Raw genomic sequence first — 25,029 nt, 5'->3', positions numbered from 1 at the left:
GGCCACGGTGTTTCGGGACGGCATCCACCTGGTGACTTCTTTTTCCAGGAACGGAGTGACTGCAGGGTCCTGGCGTCCCTGCTTTTATAGCTGCTTTCACATGCAGCCAGCCGCCATCGCGTCCCCCTTAGCTTCTTTCCGGCCCCTCCTTTTTTGGGGCGGAGTTTTGGCCTTCGCGCCTCTGCTACTCGAGAAGACGCTCGAGCGGAAACTTTTCGCGCCAAAGATGGCGACTTCTGGAAATTTTCAGCCGGATACCTCCGGCGGTCACAAGGTGCACCTCTACCCAACGGCAGAGCGGTAAGATCCTGTTCGTGACGCCAAGTTGTCGCGGGCGGAGGAGGGGACGCCGCGCTCTCCCTACTGCTGCTCGGGTCCGGCTGCCGCGGCTGCTGCGGCCTGCTGCTGCTCGGTGGCTCGAGCGGTGGTCCGGATCCCGGGGACTCTAGCGGCGCTCCTCGCCCGTGAGTGAAAGGGGGTTGTTTTCGGGTGTGGGGGTTGTTTATAGTCCGTGACGCCACCCACGGTTGTGGTGATTTGTAGCACCACCGCTGCTCAATATGGGGATCCCGGGAGCGGTGATGCGGAGCAGCCAGGTGTTGTGTTGCCCCTCCGTGGGTAGGGGTTGGTGATCCCGGGGCCCAGTGACGGTGAGGGAGGTGCAGGGCCTGGTGGGCGCAGGGACGCGGGGGCAGCGCTGTGCCTTGCGGCACTGTGGTACTCACTCAGCCTGAGACGTTGACACAGTTTTACGGTAAACCACACGGCTGGAAAGACGGTTCCCACGGACGGCTGCACTTGCTCTCCCAGTAGGTAACGGTGATGTCCCTCTGACCTGCACCTGATGTTTCTGAGTTGGTAGCGATGGGTTCCCACCGGTAACCCGCTCCCCGGCTTGGATATGGGCCGGAGGAGCCCTACTTTGCCCGCAGACGCTGGCCCTGAGGAGCTGGTGCCCTGGCGGTGGCGGTGTTCCTCACTAATGGTTGAACGGTTGTCTTCAATCGGGACTTGGTTGTTGGGGGATCCACGTCCCCTTCACTGACGGATTCGGCAAATTATGGCGACTCCTAGCCTTGCCGGGGTCCGAGAGGCCCCTGCCCTGGTGCTGACTGTCCTTCGTATACTGCTCCAGACCGCCAGGCCACTACCCGTCCGCGGTCCTTCCAGCAACCTCCGAGCAGTCCCCCTCCAGACGATCACCGCTGTTGCTGACCTTGCTGACACTGTCCTGCACTTAGCTGGACTAACTTCAGGTCTTTCTACGCTCACTTATGCTCCTTTTCTTCTTTGCTCCACTACCACTTCACTTTCACTTAGCTGTTTACTCCTTCCTCACTCTAGCTCTTCCCTGAGCTGACTCTAACTTGCTTCCTCTCACTTCCACTTCCCTGACTTAACTGCCTGGTTCCTCCCACCTCCAGGGCTGTGTACTCCTCGGTGGGCGGAGCCAACCACCTGGCCCACCCCCTGGTGTGAACATCAGCCCCTGGAGGAAGGCAACAAGGATTTGAATAGCTTTGGTGTTCCTAACTGGGATGTAGGGTGTGGTGGTGTGATGACCTGTGACCCCTGGCTTGCCCAGGGCATCACATATGAATATACTCAAAAAGGGGATAAAGATTATACAGTAGTGAAAGGGATGGGGGACATTATTCTATGATTATACTCCACTCTAGGGAGGGGGCGTTATTTTATGATTATACTCCATTAGTGAGGTGTTTTACTCTATTATATTCTAGGGGAAGGGGGGAGCATTATTTTATGATTGCTCTCCAGGTGAGGGGAGTGTTATCCTATGATTATACTCCAGTGGGGGAGGGGGCATTATTATATGATTATAATCTACGTGGGGGGCATTATTATATGATTATAATCTCTGTGGGGGCGTTATGCTATGATTATATATTAGTGTGGGGAGGGTGTTATTGTATAATTATACTCCAGTGGGGGAGGGGGCATTATTATATGATTACAATCTAGTGGGGGAGGGGGCATTATTATAATCTAGGGAAGGGGCTTAAATTCTGATGATATGAAAAGGGAATAGTATAATTAAGGAGGTGTAGGTAGGTTTAAACAATGATGGGTGCCAGTGACTATACTGCAATGTAGCTCCTATGTAGGTCATTCATACACACTTCACCTCTTGCAGTAAAATGACACCCCCCCCCCAAACTCCAGGAACAAAATATACACCACTTGCAATAAAATGTCTCTGTCTCCACCTTTCATGTACAGCTATATACAATTATTCCCCCTTACTGATAGCTCTGTTTTGGAGTTACTCGGAGACCACTGTAGCCCCCTCTACACCCCCCTCCCCCTGCCCTGCTGAGTGACCTTACTCTCACAGCTGACATCCTGCGGGTCCTTCTATCACAGCCTGCATCTCTCATGGACCAAAAGTTTGGACACACCTTCTCATTCAAAGAGTTTTCTTTATTTTCATGACTCTAAAAAATGTAGATTCACATTGAAGGCATCAAAACTATGAATTAAAACATGTGGAGTGAAATACTTAAAAAAGTGTGAAACAACTGAAAATATGTCTTATATTCTAGGTTCTTCAAAGTAGCCACCTTTTGCTTTGATTATTGCTTTGCCCACTCTTGGCATTCTCTTGATGAGCTACAAAAAGTAGTCACCGGAAATGGTCTTCCAACAGTCTTGAAGGAGTTCCCAGAGATGCTTTGAACTTTTTGGGCCTTTTGCTTTCACTCAGCGGTCCAGCTCACCCCAAACCATCTCGATTGGGTTCAGGTCTGGTGACTGTGGAGGTCAGGTCATCTGGCGTAGCACCCCATCACTCTCCTTCTTAGTCAAATACCCCTTACACAGCCTGGAGGTGTGTTTGGGGTAATTGTCCTGTTGAAAAATAAATGATGGTCGAACTAAACGCAAACCGGATGGAATAGCACGCCGCTGCAAGATGCTGTGGTAGCCATGCTGGTTCAGTATGCCTTCAGTTTTGAATGAATCCCCAACAGTCTCACCAGCAAAGCACCCCCACACCATCACACCTCCTCCTCCATGCTTCACGATGGGAACCAGGCATGTAGAGTCCATCCGTTCAAGTTTTCTACAAAGACACGGTGGTTGGATCCAAAGATCTCAAATTTGGACTCATCAGACCAAAGCACAGATTTCCACTGGTCTAATGTCCATTCCTTATGTTCTTTAGCCCAAACAAGTCTCTTCTGCTTGTTGCCTGTCTTTAGCAGTGGTTTCCTAGCAGCTCCTAGAGATGAGAAGGTGTGTCCAAACTTTTGGTCTGTACTGTATATATATTATATATATATATATATATATATATATATATATATATATACTAGAAGGTGGCCCGATTCTACGCATCGGGTATTCTAGAATTTACGTATTGTGTAGTTAATGTATGATTTTTGTTATATATATATATATATATATATATATATATATATATATATAGATATATATATATATATATATATATACTGTATGTTGTGGCAAATAGCTAATATGCCAAAACTTGTGGCAAATATTTGTGGACCTCATTATATATATATAGTTAGCTCCAGAAATATTTGTATAGTGATACAACATACAGTTGTATAATTAATATGGGCTTAAAGTTCAGATTCTCAGCTTTATTTGTGGGTATTCACATCTGAATTGGAGTAAAGGTTTAGGAATTACAGCTCATTAACATGTAGCTGCCTCTTTATCAAGGGACCAAAAGTAATTGGACAATTATCTCAAACATTCTTTAATGGGCTGCATGGACTATTCCCTCGATAATGTATTATCAATTAGGCTATGTGCACACGCTGCGTTTTTTTGACGCTGCGTTTTTGTGCGTTTTTGGCCGCTAAAAACGCACAAAAACGCACCTGCGTCGAAAAAACGCGGCATAAAACGCACGCGTTTTGCCGCGATTTGGTGCGTTTTTTGCTGCGTTTTGCTGCGTTTTTGCTCACTGCGTCCTTATGCGTTTTTTATCAGTGAACAAAAAAAAAAAAGGTCTGATGTCATTTCCTTCTTCAATGTGTTCTTCATTCTCCACTAGTGTATGCAGAAGAGCAGACAGCTGCAGAACTACAAGGCTCAGCATCCTCGATCCAATAGTGTATGCAGGAGAGCAGACAGCAGCTGTCGAACTACAAGGCTCAGCATCCTCCATCCAATAGTGTATGCAGGAGAGCAGACAGCAGCTGTCGAACTACAAGGCTCAGCATCCTCCTTCCAGGACTGTATGCAGGATTTCTTTGCCCCCCCCAAAAAAAAAATGACGTGGGCTTCGCCATATTTTTGTATGCTAGCCGGGTACAGCAGGCAGGTACGGGCTGCCCCCAACCCCCAGCTGCCTATTTGTACCCGGCTGGGAACCAAAAATATAGGGAAGCCCTTTTTTTTTAAATTATTTCATGAATTTCATGAAATAATTTAAAAAAAAAATGACGTGGGCTTCGCCCAATTTTTGAGTCCAGCCGGGTACAACTAGGCAGCTGGGGATTGGAATCCACAGTGCAGGGTGCCCATGCTTTCTGGGCACCCCCGCTGTGAATTGCAGTCCCGCAGCCACCCCAGAAAATGGCGCTTTCATAGAAGCGCCATCTTCTGGCGCTGTATCCAACTCTTCCGGCTGCCCTGGTGACGGGTGGCTCGCCGGGTAATAATGGGGTTAGGGCTAGCTGTATATTATCAGCTGGCCCTAAGCCCGAAATTCATGGTGTCACGCCAATATTAGACATGGCCACCATGAATTTCTAGTAAAGATAAAAAAAAAACACAACACAGAAAAATATTTTTATTAGAAATAAAACACAACACAATTAGTGACTCCATCTTTATTGAAATAAACCCCCCTCCGCAGTAATCCTGGGTTAGGGTCCCGCGCCGTCCAATCCGGATCCAATATCATCTGATCGGTTTGCTGGAAGGCAAAGCGATCAGATGATGTGTCAGGATCAAGTGCCTGAATCACATCATACATCAGCTGATTGTATAAAAGCCGATTATACAATCAGCTTATGCATCGGTGCAAAAAAAAAAAAAAATAATACTCACTTATGTGCTGATTACCGGCAGCTCCTGGAGCGATGGGGCGGGAGTCTGATCCCGTCCGATCGCTGCAGCAGCTGCCGGTAATCAGGGATGAAGTCTCCTGACGCATCCGCGGATACCGGCCGGGCGCTCGCGTCACCGCGATACTTACGATCACCTGATGCGTCAGGTGACTGCATCAGGTGATCCATCGCCAGGTCCTGCATCCATCGGAGGTTTCCCGGCCGTCTGCACACAGCCGGAGCGGCGATACCGTGAGAGGAGATGGGAGCGGGCATGGCACCGCGAGGCTGCAGACAGGTGAGTATAACTTTTTTTTTTTTTCTACTGTTAACTTTTGTTTTCGCAGCTGCTTCCACCTCCTGCCTGTACATGGCGCCGCACGGCAGCATACATGCACAGAACCGGAGGTGGAAGCGGCGGTGACGGTACCGGGAGGATTCACGCTTCTGTATATACTGACAGAAGGAATCCTCTTCCTGTACACGTCACTTTACTACCCACCTCCTGCGTTTATAGCTGCGTTTTTGGTCTTAGAAACGCACCAAAACGCACCAAAACGCAGCTATTTGCGTTTCTCATTGCGTCTTTCAACATCCCATTGAACTCAATGGATGAAAAGCGCAGTGAAAAACGCGGGAATAATTGACATGCTGCGTTTTTGTGGTCACCACAAAAACGCAGCTGGAAAAAAACGCTGTGTGGGGACAGCAAAAATGAAAACTCATAGACTTTGCTGGGGAAGCAAAGTCATGCAGTTCTGAGGCCAAAAACGCACCCGAAAAACGCGCAAAAACGCCGAGAAAAACGCACCGTGTGCACATAGCCTTAAGCAGGTAAAAGGTTGGAGCTGTTTCCAGGTGTGCAATTTGCATTTGAAAGCTGTAGCTGTGGACAAACAACATGCAATCAAGGAACTTCCAATGGAAAAGAAACAGACTATAATTAGGCTGAAAAAAAAAGAAATCTATCAGCGAGGTAGCAGAAACGTCAGGAGTGGCCAAATCATGAGTTTGGTACATTCTGCAAAAATAGAGAGCAATCTGAGCATCACTTACCCATTGTCACCTGCTTCCATATAATTTAACTGCAATGATTTGTGTTTCTATTGCGGAGGTTCAGGACATTGGAAGAAGGACTGTCCCATTTGCCCTCCAACCGCCAAGCTGTCGGGAAAACGCCTAAGTCTGGGTGATAGTCGAGGAGGTCACCCAGACACTCAGGTACCTTTTTCCTCATTTCAAAAGATTCTATTGGAGGTGAGACTCTATATAGGAAAGTGTTGCCTCTCTGCCTCTACTTTTGTGGACTGTGGATCCTCCATGAACTTAATTGACTCTAGACTGGTATGCAAAGCTAAGATAGGGACAGTTAAGGTCCAGTCACACTAAGCAACTTACCAGCGATCCCAACAACAATAGGGATCGCTGGTAAGTTGCTAGGAGGTTGCTGGTGAGATGTCACACTGCGACGCTCCAGCGACCCCACCAGCAACCTGACCTGGCAGGGATCGCTGGAGCGTCGCTACACGAGTTGCTGGTGAGCTCACCAGCAACCAGTGACCAGTCCCCAGCGCCGCGTGGAAGATGCTGCGCTTGGTAACTAAGGTAAATATCGGGTAACCAACCCGATATTTACCTTGGTTACCAGCGCACGGAGCTACACATGCAGAGAGCAGGGAGCAGCGCACACTGAGCGCTGGCTCCCTGCTCTCCTAGTTACAGCACACATCGGGTTAATTAACCCGATGTGTGCTGCAGCTAAATGTGCACAGAGCAGGAGCCGGCACTGACAGTGAGAGCGGCGGAGGCTGGTAACAAAGGTAAATATCGGGTAACCAAGGACAGGGCTTCTTGGTTACCCGATGTTTACTGTGGTTACCAGCCTACGTAGAAGCCGGTTCCTGCTGCCTGCACATTTAGTTGTTGCTGTCTCGCTGTCACACACAGCGATCTGTGCTTCACAGCGGGACAGCAACAACTAAAAAATGGCCCAGGACATTCAGCAACAACCAACGACCTCACAGCAGGGGCCAGGTTGTTGCTGGATGTCACACACAGCAACATCGCTAGCAACGTCACAAAAGTTGTTCGTTAGCAGCGATGTTGCTAGCGATGTTGCTTAGTGTGACGGGGCCTTTAGGCTAGAGACTCCTATTCATATCATTGCCATTGATAAGACACCATTGTCACAGACTGTGGTTAAATTTGTGTCTGAGAAGTTCCTCCTCAAAGTGGGTTCCCAGCACCAGGAACTTATTTCATGTATATCATGGATAACTTCCCGGCTGGGATGGTTTTGGGATTCCCCTGGTTGCAGATGCATAACCCTGTTATTGACTGTGAATCTCAGAATTCTTTTTTAATGGGGTCCTAACTGTGCAAATGGTTGTCTTGCTACTGTTCAAGTGTCTTCCACTAATCTGGAGGGTATTTCACCTAAAAGATTTTGGAGACGTGTTTTCCGAAAAAGAGGCTGAGGTTTTGCTACCACATCGCCCTTACGATTGTACCATCACTCTCATTCCGGGTGCTAAATTGCCCAAGACCCATTTGTATAATCTTTCTGGCCTGGAACGTGCTGCCAGGAAAATGTATATTTCCGATAGTTTACGTAAAGGTCACATTTGTCCCTCTGTCTCGCCTGTGGCTGCTGGGTTCTTTTTTGTTAAAAAAAAATATGGTGGCTTACGCCCATTCCTCGATTTCTGGGAACTCAATAAAATTACGGTCAGAAATGCCTATCCCCTGCCACTCATCCCAGATCTCTATAATCAGTTATCTGGAGCAAAATGGTTCTCTAAGCTGGACCTCAGGGGAGCCTATAACCTCGTCCGCATCCAGGAGGGGGATGAGTGGAAAATGGCATTTCTTACCTCTGAAGGCTTGTTTGAGAACCTAGTCATGCCCTTCGGTCTCACAAACACTCCCACTTTATTTCAGAATTTTATGAATGACGTATTTTCTGATTTCCTCCAGCGTTTTCTTGGTTTCACCAATTATTACAGAAAGGTTATTAGGGGGTTCTCTCATGTGGTCAAGCCACTCACTGATCTCACCCGTAAGGGGGCTGATGTTAAAGTTTGGTCGTCTCCAGCGGTTGAAGCATTTGGAAAGCTAAAAAATTTTTTTAAGACCACCCCTGTGCTTGTTCAGCCCGATTTCTTGGAACCAAGCATTATAGAGGTGGGAGTGGGTGCAGTGCTGTCTCAGGGACCCGCTTCACTAACCAATCTGAGACCATGTAAACCTGGGGGTCCAGTGGCCTTGAGAGGTGGGTACTGTCATGATCCAGGACCGGTATTCTCCGCTCCAGAGTTTCACAAACCCGGCCTGGTCATGTTACTGGTTAACTCCCATCAGCCACCTTCTGGTTTCAGGAGACACTATATATGGTCTCTGAACCTGCATTCCTGTGCTGGTTATAGTTTTGTCTTGCAGCTTGTGACTGGCTTTGGTGAGAATTCCTGTTTGATCTGACTCCTTGTTACCGTGCCCTGACCTGTACCCTCCCCCGTTCTTCTCTGTTGTTTGTATTTCCCTCTGCATATCTGATTTCCTGGCTTCCGACTTGGTTCTGTTTTCTGGCTTGATTTTTATTCTCCCTTTGCTGAGACTTGACTCTCCTAGCTAGACCCTGACTGATTGACTACTCTATTGTCCCGTGGTGGTTTGCCTGTTAACTGCCTGCAGAGGTTACTCAGCTGTATTTCAGCTGCCTTTCTGTTACAGTGTTACTTTGACTCTCCTTTACTACTCTGCTGCTACCTAGTGGAGAATACGCTGTAATACATCTCACTTGTCCTTTGTACAGCATGACAGGCCTTCTGATAAGTTCTCCTGCGTGTGGTCATGTTATTCTCTACCCTGTGACAAGCCGTTCCCTGCACCTGGTTGTTCGCCGGCTGTGGGATGGGCTTACTCAGACGCGCTGCTTCCGGGCGATTGCTCTACTTTTTCTGTGAGAGTCCATGCCCAGAGCGGCGCCAGTAATATTTTCTGGCTAAGGTGTGGAAAGCGCCTGTCTCCCGGTTATAGTGACTGATCTTGGTACTCGACCCCGGACTGACCCCTTACTTGCCTCTGTCTACTCTCCTCTGACTTCTCCATTCCCATCTGGCTCCTGACCCTGGCTTTCCCTCCTGACTACTCTTTTGCCTGCCCCTTGTGTTTATACTTACTCTCTTGGTACTCAACCTCCATCTTGTCTGACGACCTCTCTCCTGTCTGCTCCCTGTGTCTCTTCGTGTCCTCTCGGTTCTAACCCCAGCCTGCCTCCCATCCCTCAGCCTCTAGGTATCCCCAGTGCCACCTAGAGTAGTGCCTGATTACTGCATCTCTCACTCCTCTGGGAGAAGAACGGTATACAGTAACAATGCAGTGACATAACAATAATCTGTATAACTAATCATAAGCTAAATAGTTGGAAGCCAAATTTATGTGTGAGATAGCTAGGATTACTGTCTATAAAATGAAGTTAGTCTTGCAGTTAAAGCTGTATTAGATGGTGAGATATGAAGTGTGAAAGTCAAAAGTTCAAAGCATTGTTACCCTTTTGCTTGTCAGTGTGTATACCAACCTTCTGTGTACTGATTAGGTTCTGCTCAATATGCATATAACAGAGGTGTATCTAGGATTTTCAGCACCAGAGACAATAATTCATTTTGGAGCCCCCTCAAGCAGTTTGACTGTATGGCCGACCTCTGTGGGGTTTCCTAAATATAGCAAAGGAGACCTGAGAAGCCAAAATTACACCTCACGGGAGCATGTCATCCAGATGAGATGCAGTAAAGAATTGGGAAGGTAATGCCCATCATGAAGGGGCATCATCTCCAGGTGCAAGATGCTCAAGCAAGCGTTTACAACTGGTCAGCAAGGGGGAGGCATTTCAGCCTCAGGAACTGAGTGCTTGTGCTGATTACCATAGTTGAGAGTAGGTTTTTGTTGAAGTGGCAAGGCCACTATAAAGTTGTAGACAAACTTAAAAAAGTGAACTACAAGGTTCATCAACCTGGAAGATGGAAACTGTACCAAGTCTACCACGTCAATCTTATCAAGCAGTGGCAAGACAGGGAATAGGTAGAGACTTCATGTTTTATGGCCAAGCCAGAAGCTGACATTGAAGGCATCACCATGGTGCATTTGCTTTTGAAGGCCCAAAAATAGCATTGCCAAGAGTTACCCCAGCATAACAAGGACCTGTTCTCAGAATTTCCTGAGTGTATCCAGATTATTCAACATGAGGCTCTGAAGGAACCACATGTGTGGGTGAACTTGAAGCCATACAAGATTCCCGAGGCCTGGCGAGAGCTTATCTCTAAAGAGGTGAAGCAAATGCTGAATCTAGGAGTCATTGATGAATCCAAAAGTGGTTGGTCCAGCCTGATTGTCCTTATGCTTAAACTGGATGGAGAATGGAGATTCTGTAACAGTTATCGGAAGCTGAACGAGGTCTCCAAGTTCGATGCATATCTGAAGTCTCATGCTGATGAGCTGATCGAGAGGCTTAAGCTGGCATGGTATATAACCACCTTGGACCTAATAAGGAGATATTGGCAAATCTACATGTGAAAAAAAGCCAAGGAGAAAATGCTTTTTCTATGCCTGATGGATGCTTCCAATACACCAGGATGTCGTTTGGACTACATGGAGCTCGAGACACCTTTTAGATGGCCATGGACTGGATCCTGAGATCACATAAGAATTACGCAGCTGCATATCTGGAGGACATCATAATATTCAGTCCAGAGTGGTTAATTTATCTGGGAAAAATCCAAGGCAGTGTACCATGCTCTGAGGAAGGCAGTGTTTTCATTAAATCCAAAAAAATGTGCCATGGGGAAAGAGGAGGCCAAATACCTCAACTATTTAGTGGGTAGAGGAGAAATTAAACCTCAGATCAACAAAGTGGAAGCGATCTAAAACTGGCCAAGACCTCTCTCAAAGAAGCAGGTTAGGGACTTTCTAGGAATCATTGGGTACTGTAGAAGGTACTTCCCAAGCTTTGCCATGGTAGCCACACACTTAACTGACATTCTTAAAGGGACAAAATTGCTTATGGCCAAGTAGACATCAGAGGCGGAGACGGAGTTTCAAGAATTGAAGGTAGCAATGTGTAAACAGCCGATTCTGGTAGCACCCGACTTCGTGAAAGAATTTGTGGTCCATACGGACGCATCAGAAGTCGGATTAGGAAAGGTCCTGTCTCAGGAGATAAACGTAGAAGAACACTTCATTCTTTACCTGAGGAAGAAGCTGTCAGCCTGTGACAAGAACTATACTATTGTAGAAAAGGAACACTTGGCCATAAAGTGGGTAGATAACACATTGTGAGACTATCTTTTAGGCCAAAGGTCTATATTTGTACCAGACCATGACCTACTCAAGTGGATAAGGGAGAAACAGGGAAAGAATGCTCAAGCTACAGGCTGGTTTTTAAACCTATATGATTTCAGCTTCCATGCCGAACATAGAGCCTGGAAGCTGCATGGTAATGCCGATGCTCTTTGAGACTGCCTTCTATGGTAATGCAAGGTGCCAAGCCCCACAGTTTTAGGAAGAGAAGAGAAGTATGTAAAATTTCACTTACCACTAAGAGAGTTCTTAGGGCACATTAGGGCCAGGTTATACTAGCAACCAGAGAGATGGGCTGGTCAGGCTGCTCACATACCCTTCTATGGGTGTGGTATATGTTTTAAAATGGAGGCTGTTTATCTCACACATGGTTTATGTGTGATGGTTGGAACACCTCCTGTGGGATCTTGATGTGAAATCCTATGTGGCGAACCTTGCAGAGACATATACAGAATATACATTTTCTGTTCATTACTGTGGGCCGGGAAAGGCTGTTTTTGTTTTTATTTTGCTTGTGTGGTTTATGAAGAGGGAATAAACCTGCTTGATTTAAACAAAAACAGTTCCAGTGTTTGTATCAAACGATCAACCCAGCGCTTCAGAACATTACAGTACCCTAAAATCTTCTTAACAGCAACTGAACCTCTTTGAGGCTCTGCGTGAACTGATAAATTGTTGATTTAGGGGCAATCTTATAAGCAATGTCCTTACCTGTAAAGCTAAACTTTTGATACAAAGCAATAATTATTGTACATGTTTTCTTTTTTTTAACCATGGTTAACAGAAGAGAAAAATGATTCACAATGATTGACTCCTGTCCCCTTTAAAAGCAACCAATTTGGTCATATAATGTAATTGGAATGACAGAGTGATATTAGCTGCCTTGTCCTTGTTAACACTTTCTCCTGAGCTAATAAGCAGATCACTGAAATGATAGCAGGTCATTTTGGCAGGGCTTAAATTTAGTGGAAATGTTGGATTTGAGATTAAGTTATTTTTCATGGCAAGAAATGGCTTTTTTTTATAATTCATCTAATTACTCTTCTTATCAACTAATTTAATGTAAATTACCAAAACAGAAACTGAAGAATCAAACTTTCTAAAAACCAAAATTTGTGACAGTCTCTAAACTGTTGGGAATGCCTGTACTCATGCTGCAAGGGTGCCTTACTTATCTCCTTCATGTGAATCTAACAGAAATTGAGAATTTGTTAGAGTATTCCCTGCCCCTCTAGTGAAGCTATACTTTTCTGTGCTAATCTGTGGAAAAACTGTAAGAATTGAGGAAAGAAGCCCATGAGCATGTGGCACTAAATCACCCATGTTATAGTTTAATTAAATAGTTGTCACTAATTACAAATAATTTGTTGTCTAGACATATCACTTGTATGCTTTTGTGTTGCATATGAAGAATTTATGCATAATTACCACATAGAATACTTGTGTATGTAAGAACAAGAATAGATGAAGCTTTACACTACTTATATTTGAGTGTCTTATGTTTCTTTTAGAATTAGTGCCCTGGTACCCCACTAATATTTCAGACTTGGCTAGCATTCTTCTCTGGGCTTCAAGACACTGTTCGTTTGAAGACATTTCAATAACTTTTGAATAAATACGTTTCTCATCTCTCCATCTATTTATATGAAATAATATAGATGCTGTTTATTTCAACGCTGCATTTGCTGACCTGGTAGTCCAAATACTATCACATGCTAATGGGAAACATGTGGCTGCCAGGCTTCTGGCACAAATTAAGCCCCCTTCTCCAAACACCTTGCCTGTTTCTTAATCTTGTTATGGAAAAGCATGGTGTAAGTTATAAATATATCTAATTACATAAATAAAGACTTCTGTTCTACACATTTGGATTTCTTATAACCTTTTAGTGACTATTAGTTGATGTTTACACATAATATACTAGATTTCAGGGCTGAATTGAAGGGTAGGCAAGATTGGGCATCTACTAGAGTGTTAAGGGCACTTTACACACAGCGACATCGCTAGCGATGTCACTGGTGGAAGCACCCTCCCCCATCGGTTGTGTATCATGGGCAAATCGCTGCTCGTGGCGCACAATATCGCTAGGCCCCATCACACGGACTTACCTTCCCCGAGACATTGCTGTGGCCGGCGAACCACCTCCTTTCTAAGGGGGCGGTTCATGCGGCGTCACAGCGACGTCACACGGCAGGCGGCCAATAGAAGCGGAGGGGCGGAGAGCAGCCGAAGGAAAGACAAGCCCACCTCATTTCTGGCTGGACGCAGGTCCGGTGATGTTCCTCGTTCCTGCGGTGTCATACATAGCGATGTGTACTGCTGCAGGGATGACAAACAACCTGCGTCCTGCAACAGCAACGATATTTGGGATTAGAACGACGTGTCAACGATCAACGAATAGGTAAGTAATTTTGATCGTTAACGGTCGTTCCTACGTTTCACACGCAACGACGTCTCTAACGAGGCCAGATGTGCGTCACGAATTTCGTGACCCCAACGACATCTCGTTAGCGATGTCGTTGCGTGTAAAGCCCCCTTTACCGCTTAGCTTTCTGAGTGGGCACAAAATTAAACTTACTATGCCCTTGGAAGTTTTCTTTTCGTGTAGTGATGGCCGGGGAGCAGACATACAGGCAAGCAGTGTAAGGGAATCACTAATACTGCTTTGTCTAACTGAGCCCTCTTCAGCGTTCCCTCCTTGCATCTTTAAAGTGCAATTGAATTGATGATGTGAGTGCCAGGACAGGGGGCAGAAGAGCTCTTATCAGCTCCCTGTGCCAATGTGTGGTGGCCGAATGAAGTCACCTCATAATGTTGCTGATATAACTACAGCAAATGCAAAGAAGTCAGCAGAGGAGGTAAGTGCTCTACAATGAAGCCGAAGACTGAATTATCTGTTAATGTAGATTAAGAGGGCTATACATAGAGGTAGAAAGTGTGAGGTAACAATGTGGGAGGGACAGTATGGAGAAGTTAGAAACTGAGAGGACATTGTGAGAAGGGGGCACAGTTTATAAGTTTAAAATGGAGGGGCAGTATGAGGATGGGGAACAGTCTGGAGAGGGCATGAAGAGGAGGTAGTGTGAAGAGGGCGCACAACTGTAGAGGACAGCATGGGGGCAGTATAAGGAGGGGTTGAATCTGAGAGGACAGCATTGGTGCGTGTGAGGATGTGACAGACTTTAGAGAGGACAGCATGGGGGCACTACAGGGAGTGGACATAGTTTGGAGAACACAGCATGGGGCGGTGAGAAGAAGTGGCACAGTGTGGAGAAGGCAGGATCGGCAGGGGGCAAAATGAGGGCACAGTGTGAAGATCAGGCACAGTATGGCTATGGAGAGGAGGCAGCATGAAATGGCAGGGCAATATGTAGAGGGAGTACATAGCAAGAGGACGAAGTGTGGAGCTATAGAGTGAGGGTAAATAGTGAAGTGGGGACAGCCGCGCTATAGGCCATGGTTCATAAGAGCAGACAGCGTGGTGGTTATAGATTATTAGGGCAAACAGTGTGGTGGTTATATCTCATTAGGGTGGACACTGTGGATGTTCTTCCTCATAAGGGTGGACAATGTAACAGTTATAGCTCATAAGGGCAGATAGTGTGGAGGCCATGTAACATACTCAAAATTACTTTCTACAGGTGTATAGTAAGTGAACAGATTTCAGAGACACAGTGTAAAGCTTACTTAGTGCACAATAATGTTATGCAGACAATTTAGTGAATTGCAGGTTGTATTGCAGCTAAGAGAAAAGGAAACAATATAAATCATCTTCCATTGAGCGTGTGAATGAGCTGTTGAGTGGGATTTGTTTCTAATTGTGATTTGGATTAAGTGTGGGACTTGTGCTTCAGTGACTTTGGATTAAATGAGTTTAGAAGAGAGTAATTCGTACTGAATCCCTGGTTGTGTTCATTTGTTCAATATTTCTATCTATAGGGCATGTCAGTAATTGACTGGATGCACCCTGACTGCTGTGCCCAGGCAGTACAGGGTTAAGCATTCTTCCCATGTCCGATTCAACACACCCTCCCCCTTATAGATTTTGCCTCTCCCCTTATAGATTTTGCCCAATGGGATCGTTCCCAGAGTTCCATAGTTTTCCCCTATATAAAGTCCCTCTCTTCCTGATTCCGGCCTCTCCTCACTGCGTGAGAACCGGATTAAGCTGGTGAGAGATGACTGACATGCTTGGTGACGCTGTCAGGGACAGGATCAGGAGGGAAGGGGATGCATGGCTTGCTGCAATTCTAGGTGAGCAGCGTCCCCCCCCTCCTGAGGCACAGACAATACAACCGGTGGCTAGGCGGCCTGCACGTTCAATCCGCCCTCCGGAGCGTCTGAGCCCCTCTGCAGGAGCTTCTCAGCGCAGGCGCGGGGGGCGTGTGCGCGCCTCGCGCTCTGGACGCGCGCGTTCACGTCCCCCATGTGAAGCCCCGCCCACCCGCCCAGCTCCACCGCATGCAGCGGCCGCAAGCCTTACCTGTCCTACAGGCAAAGCGGCGCTGCCATCTTTACAAGTAACGCTCCCTGCTCTGCTTCCGTCGCCTGTTCCCCGAACGCTGCAGCGCTCTGCAGCTCTTCCACCTCCTGTCAGGCCTATTCCCTCTGCTATGGGAGGCCATAACAGCCGCAGCAGCCCCTCCTCCTCCTCAGCAGAGGAGTGTGCTGCACAATCAATGCCCACAATAGCAGTGGCTGATCCTTCCCTCACACCCTGCAATGCCTCAGAAGTATGCAGGGTGGGATCTGTGTCAGAAGCCACAAATGTAGCACCCCATATACTGCCACAAATTATTAACAATCAAGGGGGGATGGCTCCTCATCCTGCTATGGCTGCAGTGATGGCTTGGCCTCCTGCAGCATCTGCGGTGATGGCTTCGCCTCCTGCAGCACCTGCGGTGATGGCTTTGCCTCCCCCTGCAGCACCTGCGGTGATGCCTTGGCCCCCTGCAGCACCTACGGCGATGGCTTTGCCTCCTGCAGCGCCTGCGGCGATGGCTTGGCCTCCTGCAGCCCCTGCGGCGATGGCTTTGCCTCCTGCAGCACAAGCAATGATGGCCTTGCCTCCCACAGCGCAGAACGTACCCCAGCCCCCTCCTACTCAATCTGCCCCCTGGGTGGATTATGCAGCGGGTGCTGGAAGCACGGCTCACGGTCGGCGACGCCGTGGGCGCGGTAACCGCTCTGCTGCCTCCTCAGCCTCTTCGCATTCCCGAAGCCCTTATAGGCGTAGTCGCTACGATAGGGATCAGGATCGACATACCGGCTATTCTACGCGCCGGTCCAGGTCCACTCGCCGACGGCATCGTTCACGGTCCTCAAGATGGCGTTCGCCTTCAACCACGGCGGAGTCGTCGGATGAGTCTGGAGTGTCTGGTAGGCCCTCTCGACACAGATCCAGCCGCCAGAGGGACGCCGAGACATATATGGACCAGGCGCACGTTTCAGCTGCTCCACAGATACCGCTTAATCCTCCAGATCCACCTGCTGTCGGTGAGTACAATTATTCCGGGGCTTGGGCAGGGCCTGATACAACGGCTATGTCATTACAAACACTGCTAGCACATATTAATACCCCGGGTAATAAGATATTAGTTAACCCTTTATTACTTGGCCAGCCTAAACAGAGACCCGACCCCCCTCCCCGTGCAGATATACATAGGGACACGTTTTTTTGTGGTATTTCCCCCTTGGGTTCGCACCTTGATACCGAGACTACTCCTCAAGGCTCCTCCCATTGTCAAGTCTTATTGGATACGTTCTGCACCCTCATGGCCAGATTTGGCGTTCCGTTGTCTGAGGACAAAACTATCGGTCCTTCCCCAGTCCTGTCTTTTCTAGGTATCGAGATTGATTCAAACGTAATGGTCTTCCGGCTTCCAGATGACAAGGTGTCGAGGCTGCTATCCTTGATAAAGGGGTTCGGCGCTGTACGGAGTGTGACCCTACGTCAGATGCAGTCGCTGCTGGGACTCTTAGTATTTGCCTGTCGGGTCATGCCAATGGGAAGAATTTTTTCCCGTAGGCTCTCACTGGCTACAACAGGTGTTCGGCTCCCCCATCATCGTATTCGGATTACCTCCCGCTTGCGTGAGGATTTGGCAGTGTGGGAAGAATTTCTTTCCAAGTACAACGGTCGCACTTGTTTTCAAGACAGTTTCGTGTCCAATACAGAGCTACCACTTTTTTCTGAAACATCTGGGTCGTTGGGTTTTGGCGTTATCTTTAAAGACCAATGGTGCGCGGAGCGATGGCCTTCCTCCTGGCATACCAATGGTTTCATTTCCGATATAACGCTCCTTCAGTTGTTCCCCATTGTAGCAGCGGTGTCTATGTGGGGCCCTGCTATCCAGAATAAGCGGATTTTATTTTGCTCGGATAACTCGAGCGTGGTCCACGCGATTAATCACCTGACTTCGTCTTCCCTGCCTGTTATCAAGCTGCTGAGATTTTTGGTTTTTAAATGTTTGGAGCTCAACATTTGGTTAAAAGCTCGCTATGTTCCTGGTACGTGTAACATGATAGCTGATTCCTTGTCCTGTTTTGACTTTCAGAAATTCCGACACCTTTACCCTCATGCCCAAGCAGAGGGACTCTCGTGCCCATCCAGCATGTGGGACCTGCTGGACTGCAGTTGATGCCGTTGGTGACATCCTCCGTGGCCCCGGTGACATGGCGTTCTTACGGTAAGGCATGGGCCGAATGGTTAGTTTTTGCTGCGGGCCTCCCGATTGCTACATCTGAATGTTCCAGGCTGGAAGCGACTTGCCAATACCTGATGAATATGTATAACAATGGTTTATCCAGCGCGGTTGCTAGGAACCGGTTGTCCGGCCTCGCTTTCCATTTTAAGCTACGGGGATGGTCTGATGTTACCAAATTTTTCATCGTGCGGCAGGCAGTCAAGGGATGGAGCAGAGGGCGGCCTGCCAAGGAGAGCAGGAGGCCAGTTTCCTTTAGCCTCCTGTCTCGTATCATTGACGGCATACCTGCCGTATGCCCTTCTCCTTTCGAGTCCGCCCTCTTCTCTGCCTCTTTCGCGTTGGCCTTTTTTGGTGCATTACGCATCGGGGAGTTGGTGTCTTCTTCTAAAGGCACACATGGTGGCCTCTGGCATGACGATGTTATTTTGACTAATCTGGGTTTACGTATTCGCATACGTAAATCCAAGACTGACCAATCCGGTAAGGGCTGCTGGATTCCCTTATTTTCCATATCCGGACCAGTGTGCCCCGTTAGATTAGTTCAAAATTATATGGCGGTCCGCCAGGGGGAATTTTCCTTCCTAGTTCATGAAGATGGTTCCCCTATGACGAGATTCCAGTTCCTGTCGGTTTTTCGGAAATGCCTCAGGTCCTTGGGTTTTTCTCCATTGGAGTTTGGCACTCATTCCTTTAGGATTGGGGCTGCAACGGAGGCAGCTCGGGCGGGATTGCCCAATGAAGTTATTCAGCGTATTGGCCGCTGGCGTTCGGCTTGTTTTGCGCGCTATATCAGACCGGAACTACTGCTTCATTGATAATTTCCTTTGCAGGTTGTCTGTTAAAATGCCAGTTGCTGTTCCCGCACTAACGGTTTTTTACTTTTAGGCGCTGCTAAACCGGTGATTTGGCTGCTCGGCCATTCCTATATTTTCTGGGCGGGACAGCGAGCCGAGAATCGACCTGGCGGACGGGCCCTTGGATTCCGTGGCTTTGAGGTCAACTGGAGAGGAATTAGGGGTCTGATCTGGCCTCAGGTTCTCCCTGAGGTAGTCGGGATCGCTAGGTCAGCCCTGTCACCAGTGGTTCTTGTCATCCATGCTGGAGGAAATGACCTCGGTTCTCGTCGTTTGGCGGAGCTCATTACTACCATGCGATCGGACTTGGATAAGCTTCACGCATTTTTTCCAGAGCTGGTCATTGTGTGGTCCGAGGTAGTTTCTCGGGTGGTATGGCGGAGGGCCCAGGGTGCTGCAGCGCTCGAGCGCTCTCGCCGTACGCTCAATTCGCGTATATCGCGATTTGTGCGTTTTAAAGCGGGAATTGTGGTTCGACATCGGCAATTAGAAGGGGACAATTCGCCCCTCATGATTACGGATGGCGTTCATTTGAACGAAATTGGTTTAGACATATTCTTGTCTGGCCTACAAGACGGCATAGAGCAAGCGCTGTGTTTGATGGGTGGGGGTCGGAGCGCAGCCTAAAGTCTTTGCTCCTCCGTGGCGGTATTTATCCAAAACTGCTATGTTTGTTAAGCTGAAGTGCGCCGGGAGTCCGGCCTGGCACAACGCTTCGTTTTGGAAGTTGCTAATAGTGATGGTTATCTTTGCTGTGACCGACCTACCTCCACAAAAAAGATGAGAGTATATGAGTGTTTTTGATAAAGCTCTCCAATAAAGTTTTATATTTTGGTTACATTGGTGTCGGTGTGTTTAATCGGACATGGGACGGGTTGGTTGGGGTTCAGGGTCTCAGCAGTCTATAGGGCATGTCAGTAATTGACTGGATGCACCCTGACTGCTGTGCCCAGGCAGTACAGGGTTAAGCATTCTTCCCATGTCCGATTCAACACACCCTCCCCCTTATAGATTTTGCCTCTCCCCTTATAGATTTTGCCCAATGGGATCGTTCCCAGAGTTCCATAGTTTTCCCCTATATAAAGTCCCTCTCTTCCTGATTCCGGCCTCTCCTCACTGCGTGAGAACCGGATTAAGCTGTCCCACCCTCCCTCCCTAATGTTTGTGAATTTTACAAGTCACAGCGGTATTTATCCAAAACTGCTATGTTTGTTAAGCTGAAGTGCGCCGGGAGTCCGGCCTGGCACAACGCTTCGTTTTGGAAGTTGCTAATAGTGATGGTTATCTTTGCTGTGACCGACCTACCTCCACAAAAAAGATGAGAGTATATGAGTGTTTTTGATAAAGCTCTCCAATAAAGTTTTATATTTTGGTTACATTGGTGTCGGTGTGTTTAATCGGACATGGGACGGGTTGGTTGGGGTTCAGGGTCTCAGCAGTCTTGATCAATCCCCATTGGCAGTGGCGTAACTAGAGTTTGATGGGCTCTGGTACAAAGTTTGTACCTGAGCCCCCCCTCTACGTACACCGACACTTGGGGTACGGGATAATGACACTGACACTTAGCTTTTACTCTCAGAACCCAGGTTTCCTATGATCTGAAATCCCTCTGTCAGCACGCAGCTGTCCTATGTTCTGATATCCATCTTGTCCTGGGCACTCATTTTCCCCATACTCTGCTATACATCTTTCCATCAGCACCCAGCTTTCCCATCTCAGAGCATGGGAAAGCTGGGTTCTGAAAGACTTTATATAGCAGAGCATGGGAAAGCTGGGTGCTGAGGGAAAGAACATTTTTTCCCTCAGCACAAAAACGTTTCCATCACATGCTTGTATTTTTGACCCCCCTCGAATATAGTTCTCCAAATACAATAATGGCCCCCACATAGCCTTCCATATAGTATAAAGGGTCCCACATAACCCTTCATATATTTGAATGCACCCCCATAGTCCTCCATGTATTATAATGCATTTCCCATAGTTATCCATGTATTATAATTCACCACATAGTTACCCATATATTATAATGCAACCCCATAGTACTCCATATATTATACTGCACCACATAGTCCTCTGTTACGAGGGGGACCCGGGGAAGCGTGCCAAGATGGGAAATGGACTGCTTCCGCCGGTCAAGGTCCACTGTGCGGTGTAAGGGACCGCCGCTATGGTGGGTGAAGAGTGAGCGGGTTGCTGCTAGCGATCGTCTGGAATGTCACAGACGATCTATGTACACCGATCTGCCCTAACCCCTGAGGGTTGTATGGCACAGATCTCACGGCTCGGTGTACCTGTTGCACGGGGAAGCACAGAGGTGCCCACGCACGTGTGCCAGTGGAAGTCACGAGAATATGGCACGAGGGTAGCACAGAGGTGCCCACGCACGTGTGCTTTCAATAACCAGGTGAGTCCAATGGAGACTTGAGGAGCTCACCTGGGACAGGAACACGGCCTGTTGACGGGGGTACTGCCGGAGCAGCAAGGCAGGAACACGGCCTGCAAACGAGGTACTGCCGGAGCAGCAAGGGCCAAGCCCACAAGAGACAGTAATGCCTGAGCAGTGGCGTGGCAGCACGCTGCCAGACATCCAAACATAGAAGGACGGTCGCGCGCCGCCATGATGGCAGGGGGAGCTTTTAAGGAGGTGCAGCTCCACCCGAGGGGCGGGCGCGAGGCGGAGATGACGGACTTGACCCAATCAGGGTCCACGACGTCCCAGCCTGGCCAGTCAGGATTCACCACGTCACCAGCCTTGTCATCAAGCCGTGTGACGTCAGTGAGCGAATCAGGACCCACCACGCATTGCACATGCTCACCCTCCTGCCTCTGGGAAATAGAGGCGGGATCCTCGGTCTCACAATGTGCAGAGATAACGGGAATCTCACTGCTTCCCTGAGCAGTAAACCTCTGCACATTGCGCAGCCTCGCAGACCTTCGGGGCCGCTGAGCAGGAGAGTCTGTGGCAGGCCAGGAATGGGAGACCGCTTCACTCCTTGTAACAGGAGAACCACTAGGTGTCACCCTTCTGCTGCCTCTCTGAGAAGGTATCTCCTGCACACTGCGCAGTCTGGCAGACCTTCGGCGCTGCTGAGCAGGAGTGCTCGTGGCAGGCAAGGAATGGGAGACTGCCTCAGTCCTTGCCTCAGGAGAGCCACGAGATGTAACAGTCCTCCATATATTATAATGCACCCCCATAGTCCACCATGTATTATAATGCATTTCCCATAGTCCTCCATATATTATACTGCACCCCATACTCCTCCATGTAACCCCTATAGTCCATATATAAGATATCCTTCATCTTGTATAATACATAGACCTCCATGTATAATATAGCCCCATAGACCTCCATGTATAATGAAGCCCCCAGGCCTCAGTGTATAATGCAGCTCCCCAGGCCTCCATGTATAATGCAGCCCCTCAGGCCTCCATGTATACATGTATAATGCAGCCCCTCGGGCCACTGTGTATTCACCAATTTAAAAAAAGAAAAAACAAGTACTCACCTCTCCTCGTTTCACCTCTGCTCTGCCCTCATCTCTCTTCTCGTTCCCCTGCTGCTCCGGTCAGTGTCCTCCCGTCCTGCATGCCTCAGCACTGCAGTCACACAGGAATGACATCACTGCACAGGTAAAGAGGGAGAATGAAGAAGCATGGAGCGGCGCGTGAAGCTTGATGCTTCATCATTGCTGTGTGTGATGACGGGCGAGGGGGACCCGTGGTCTGCGATAGAACAGCGAAGCTATTCTCTAACAGAGAGGAGCCAGCTGCTGATCTGCAGGGTGCGCCCCTAGCCTGCAATGCCTGGTCGCAATGGTGACCTCTGCGACCGAGGTTGTTACGGCCCTACCCATTGGGTAATAGTGATCACAAAATAATCCGTTTTCATGTATCCTTTAATAAGAAGTGTACCGCCCCACGCTCAGCTGCAGCCGAGCTGCTTGGGTCCGGGCTTGCTGGTAGGTGGCTCGAGTGCTTCCGTTCCTGGGGGCCCCGTGGTCACTTCGATCTGAAAGGGGGGCTGGCGGTTTAGGGGATGTAGGTGTATGGCCGGAGCCGTGGTTAAGTTCGTGACACCACCCACGGGATGTGGTGAAGGTGTAGACACCACTGCTGCAGTTACGGGGCACCCGGGGGAGATGTTTATGCAGCAAGATGTTAACCCCTCCGTGGGCAGGGATGGTGGCCCCGGGACCCGTTGGGTGTTGAGTGGTTGGGCAGTGCAGGGAGGTGCGCAGCCAGAGGGCACTGTTGTACTCACGATTAGTAACACACACAAGTCTCTGGTAAAACAAGTTGATGGTGGTCGGTGCCCGCAGTCGTCTGAGTCGGGTCCTCCACCCGGTTGGTGGTCTCTGACTTTTTCCTGCACCGTGTTATGTATCTGTAGACTGCCTGCGCTTCAGCGACGGGAGTCCGCTACCCGGCTTTGTGGGTGTCGGGAGAGCCCTTTGCCCACAGACGCTGGCCCGTAGGATCTCTCTGCCTGTGCGATGGCTTTCAATCCCCCTCGTTGGGCTGTTGTCTTCAGTCGGGACTTGGGTGGGAAAGGACCTATAGTCCAGACCCCAATCAGTTAACTAACTCGGTCCAGTGGCATCTGGACCTCGTTTCAGGGTCTGAGTACCCCCCTTGGTGCTTCGGTTTCCGAGTTGGTTCCCCGGGTCGGTACCGGCGGGCCACTACCCTGTTCCGGTCCACCACGGTTCTACCGAGCCATCTTCCCTGCCCCTGCAGGCTGAGGCCACCACTAGGCTCCTAGCCAAAGGTGCCCGGGCTCCAACCCTGGCACCTGTCAGATTTCTGCAGACCTGGGCACAGGCCTGCCTCCACTCTCCTTCACTCCTACCAACTAATCTGCTCCCAACTGACTTGGGTTTTCCTGCCTCAGGCCCTCTGAACTCCTCTGTGGGCGTGGCCAAACACCTGGCTCCGCCCCTTGGTGTGTCCATCAAACACTGAGAGAGGTGACTAGGTTTTAATGGTTGGCTGATAACACCTTTTTAGGGGACAGGTGTTGTGCGGGGCGCTATCTGTGACTACCTGGCTATTTGAGGAAGGTGAATTTCTAAAATATAAAAGATGAAGTTAGTGCCATAAACTGGGACAATACCCATAGGAATAAAAGTACAAAAAGCAAATGGGACACTTTTAGAAGCTTTCTGAATAGGACCTGTGCACAATATATACCCTATGGGAATAAACAAGCTGGAAATAGGAGGAAACCACTATGGCTAAATAGAGCTGTAAGGGTCGCAATAAATGACAAAAAGAAAGTGTTTAGAGAATTCATTCAAGAAGGTAATGAGGAGGCATTAAAAACTGATTAAAAAATTAATTAAACTATGTAAAAAGGCAGCATAGATTGAGACAGAGAAACTTGTTGCCAGAGAAAATAAAAATAATCCAAAAATATTCTTCAACTACATAAACAGTAAGAAATTAAAAAATGATAGTGCTGGCTCCCTCAAAAAATAGTCTGGGTGAAATGGTGGAGGAGGATGAAGGAAAGGCCGATCTTCTAAAACTCCCTTTTGTCTACAGTATTTATACAAAAAAATCCTATGACCAATGATATCATCAGGGATACCATAAATTTATCATTAAATGTCACCTGCTTAACCCAGCAGGAAGTATGGCGGCGCAGCAAAATCACTAAAGTAGATAAATCCCCAGGCCCGGATGGCATACATCCCCTAGTACTGCAGGAATTAAGTATTGTGATAGACAGACCATTATTTTTATTCTTTGCAATTTCCATAATAGCAGGACTGGCATATAGCAAATGTGGTGCCAAAATTCAAAAAGGGACAAAATCTGAGCCTGGAAAGTATAGGCTGGTAATCCTTGAGGGTTTCCGCAGACATTCTATCCTGGAGTATTTCAAGAAGAATAACTTCATGACCAGTATCAACATGGATTTATGCGGGATCGGTTCTGTCAAACTAATTTGATCAGCTTCTATAAGAACAGTGCATCAGATCAATGACAATTTTTTGGGTGGTGAACCAAAAATAAAAAAACTTTATTGGTTTTGAACCCAAAAATGTATTATTGATCCAATGCACTGTT

This window comes from Anomaloglossus baeobatrachus (assembly GCF_048569485.1).
Source record: "Anomaloglossus baeobatrachus isolate aAnoBae1 chromosome 1 unlocalized genomic scaffold, aAnoBae1.hap1 SUPER_1_unloc_5, whole genome shotgun sequence".
Taxonomy (NCBI): domain Eukaryota; kingdom Metazoa; phylum Chordata; class Amphibia; order Anura; family Aromobatidae; genus Anomaloglossus; species Anomaloglossus baeobatrachus.
The sequence above is the reverse complement of the archived record's forward strand: the minus strand, read 5'-3'. Positions refer to the sequence as shown.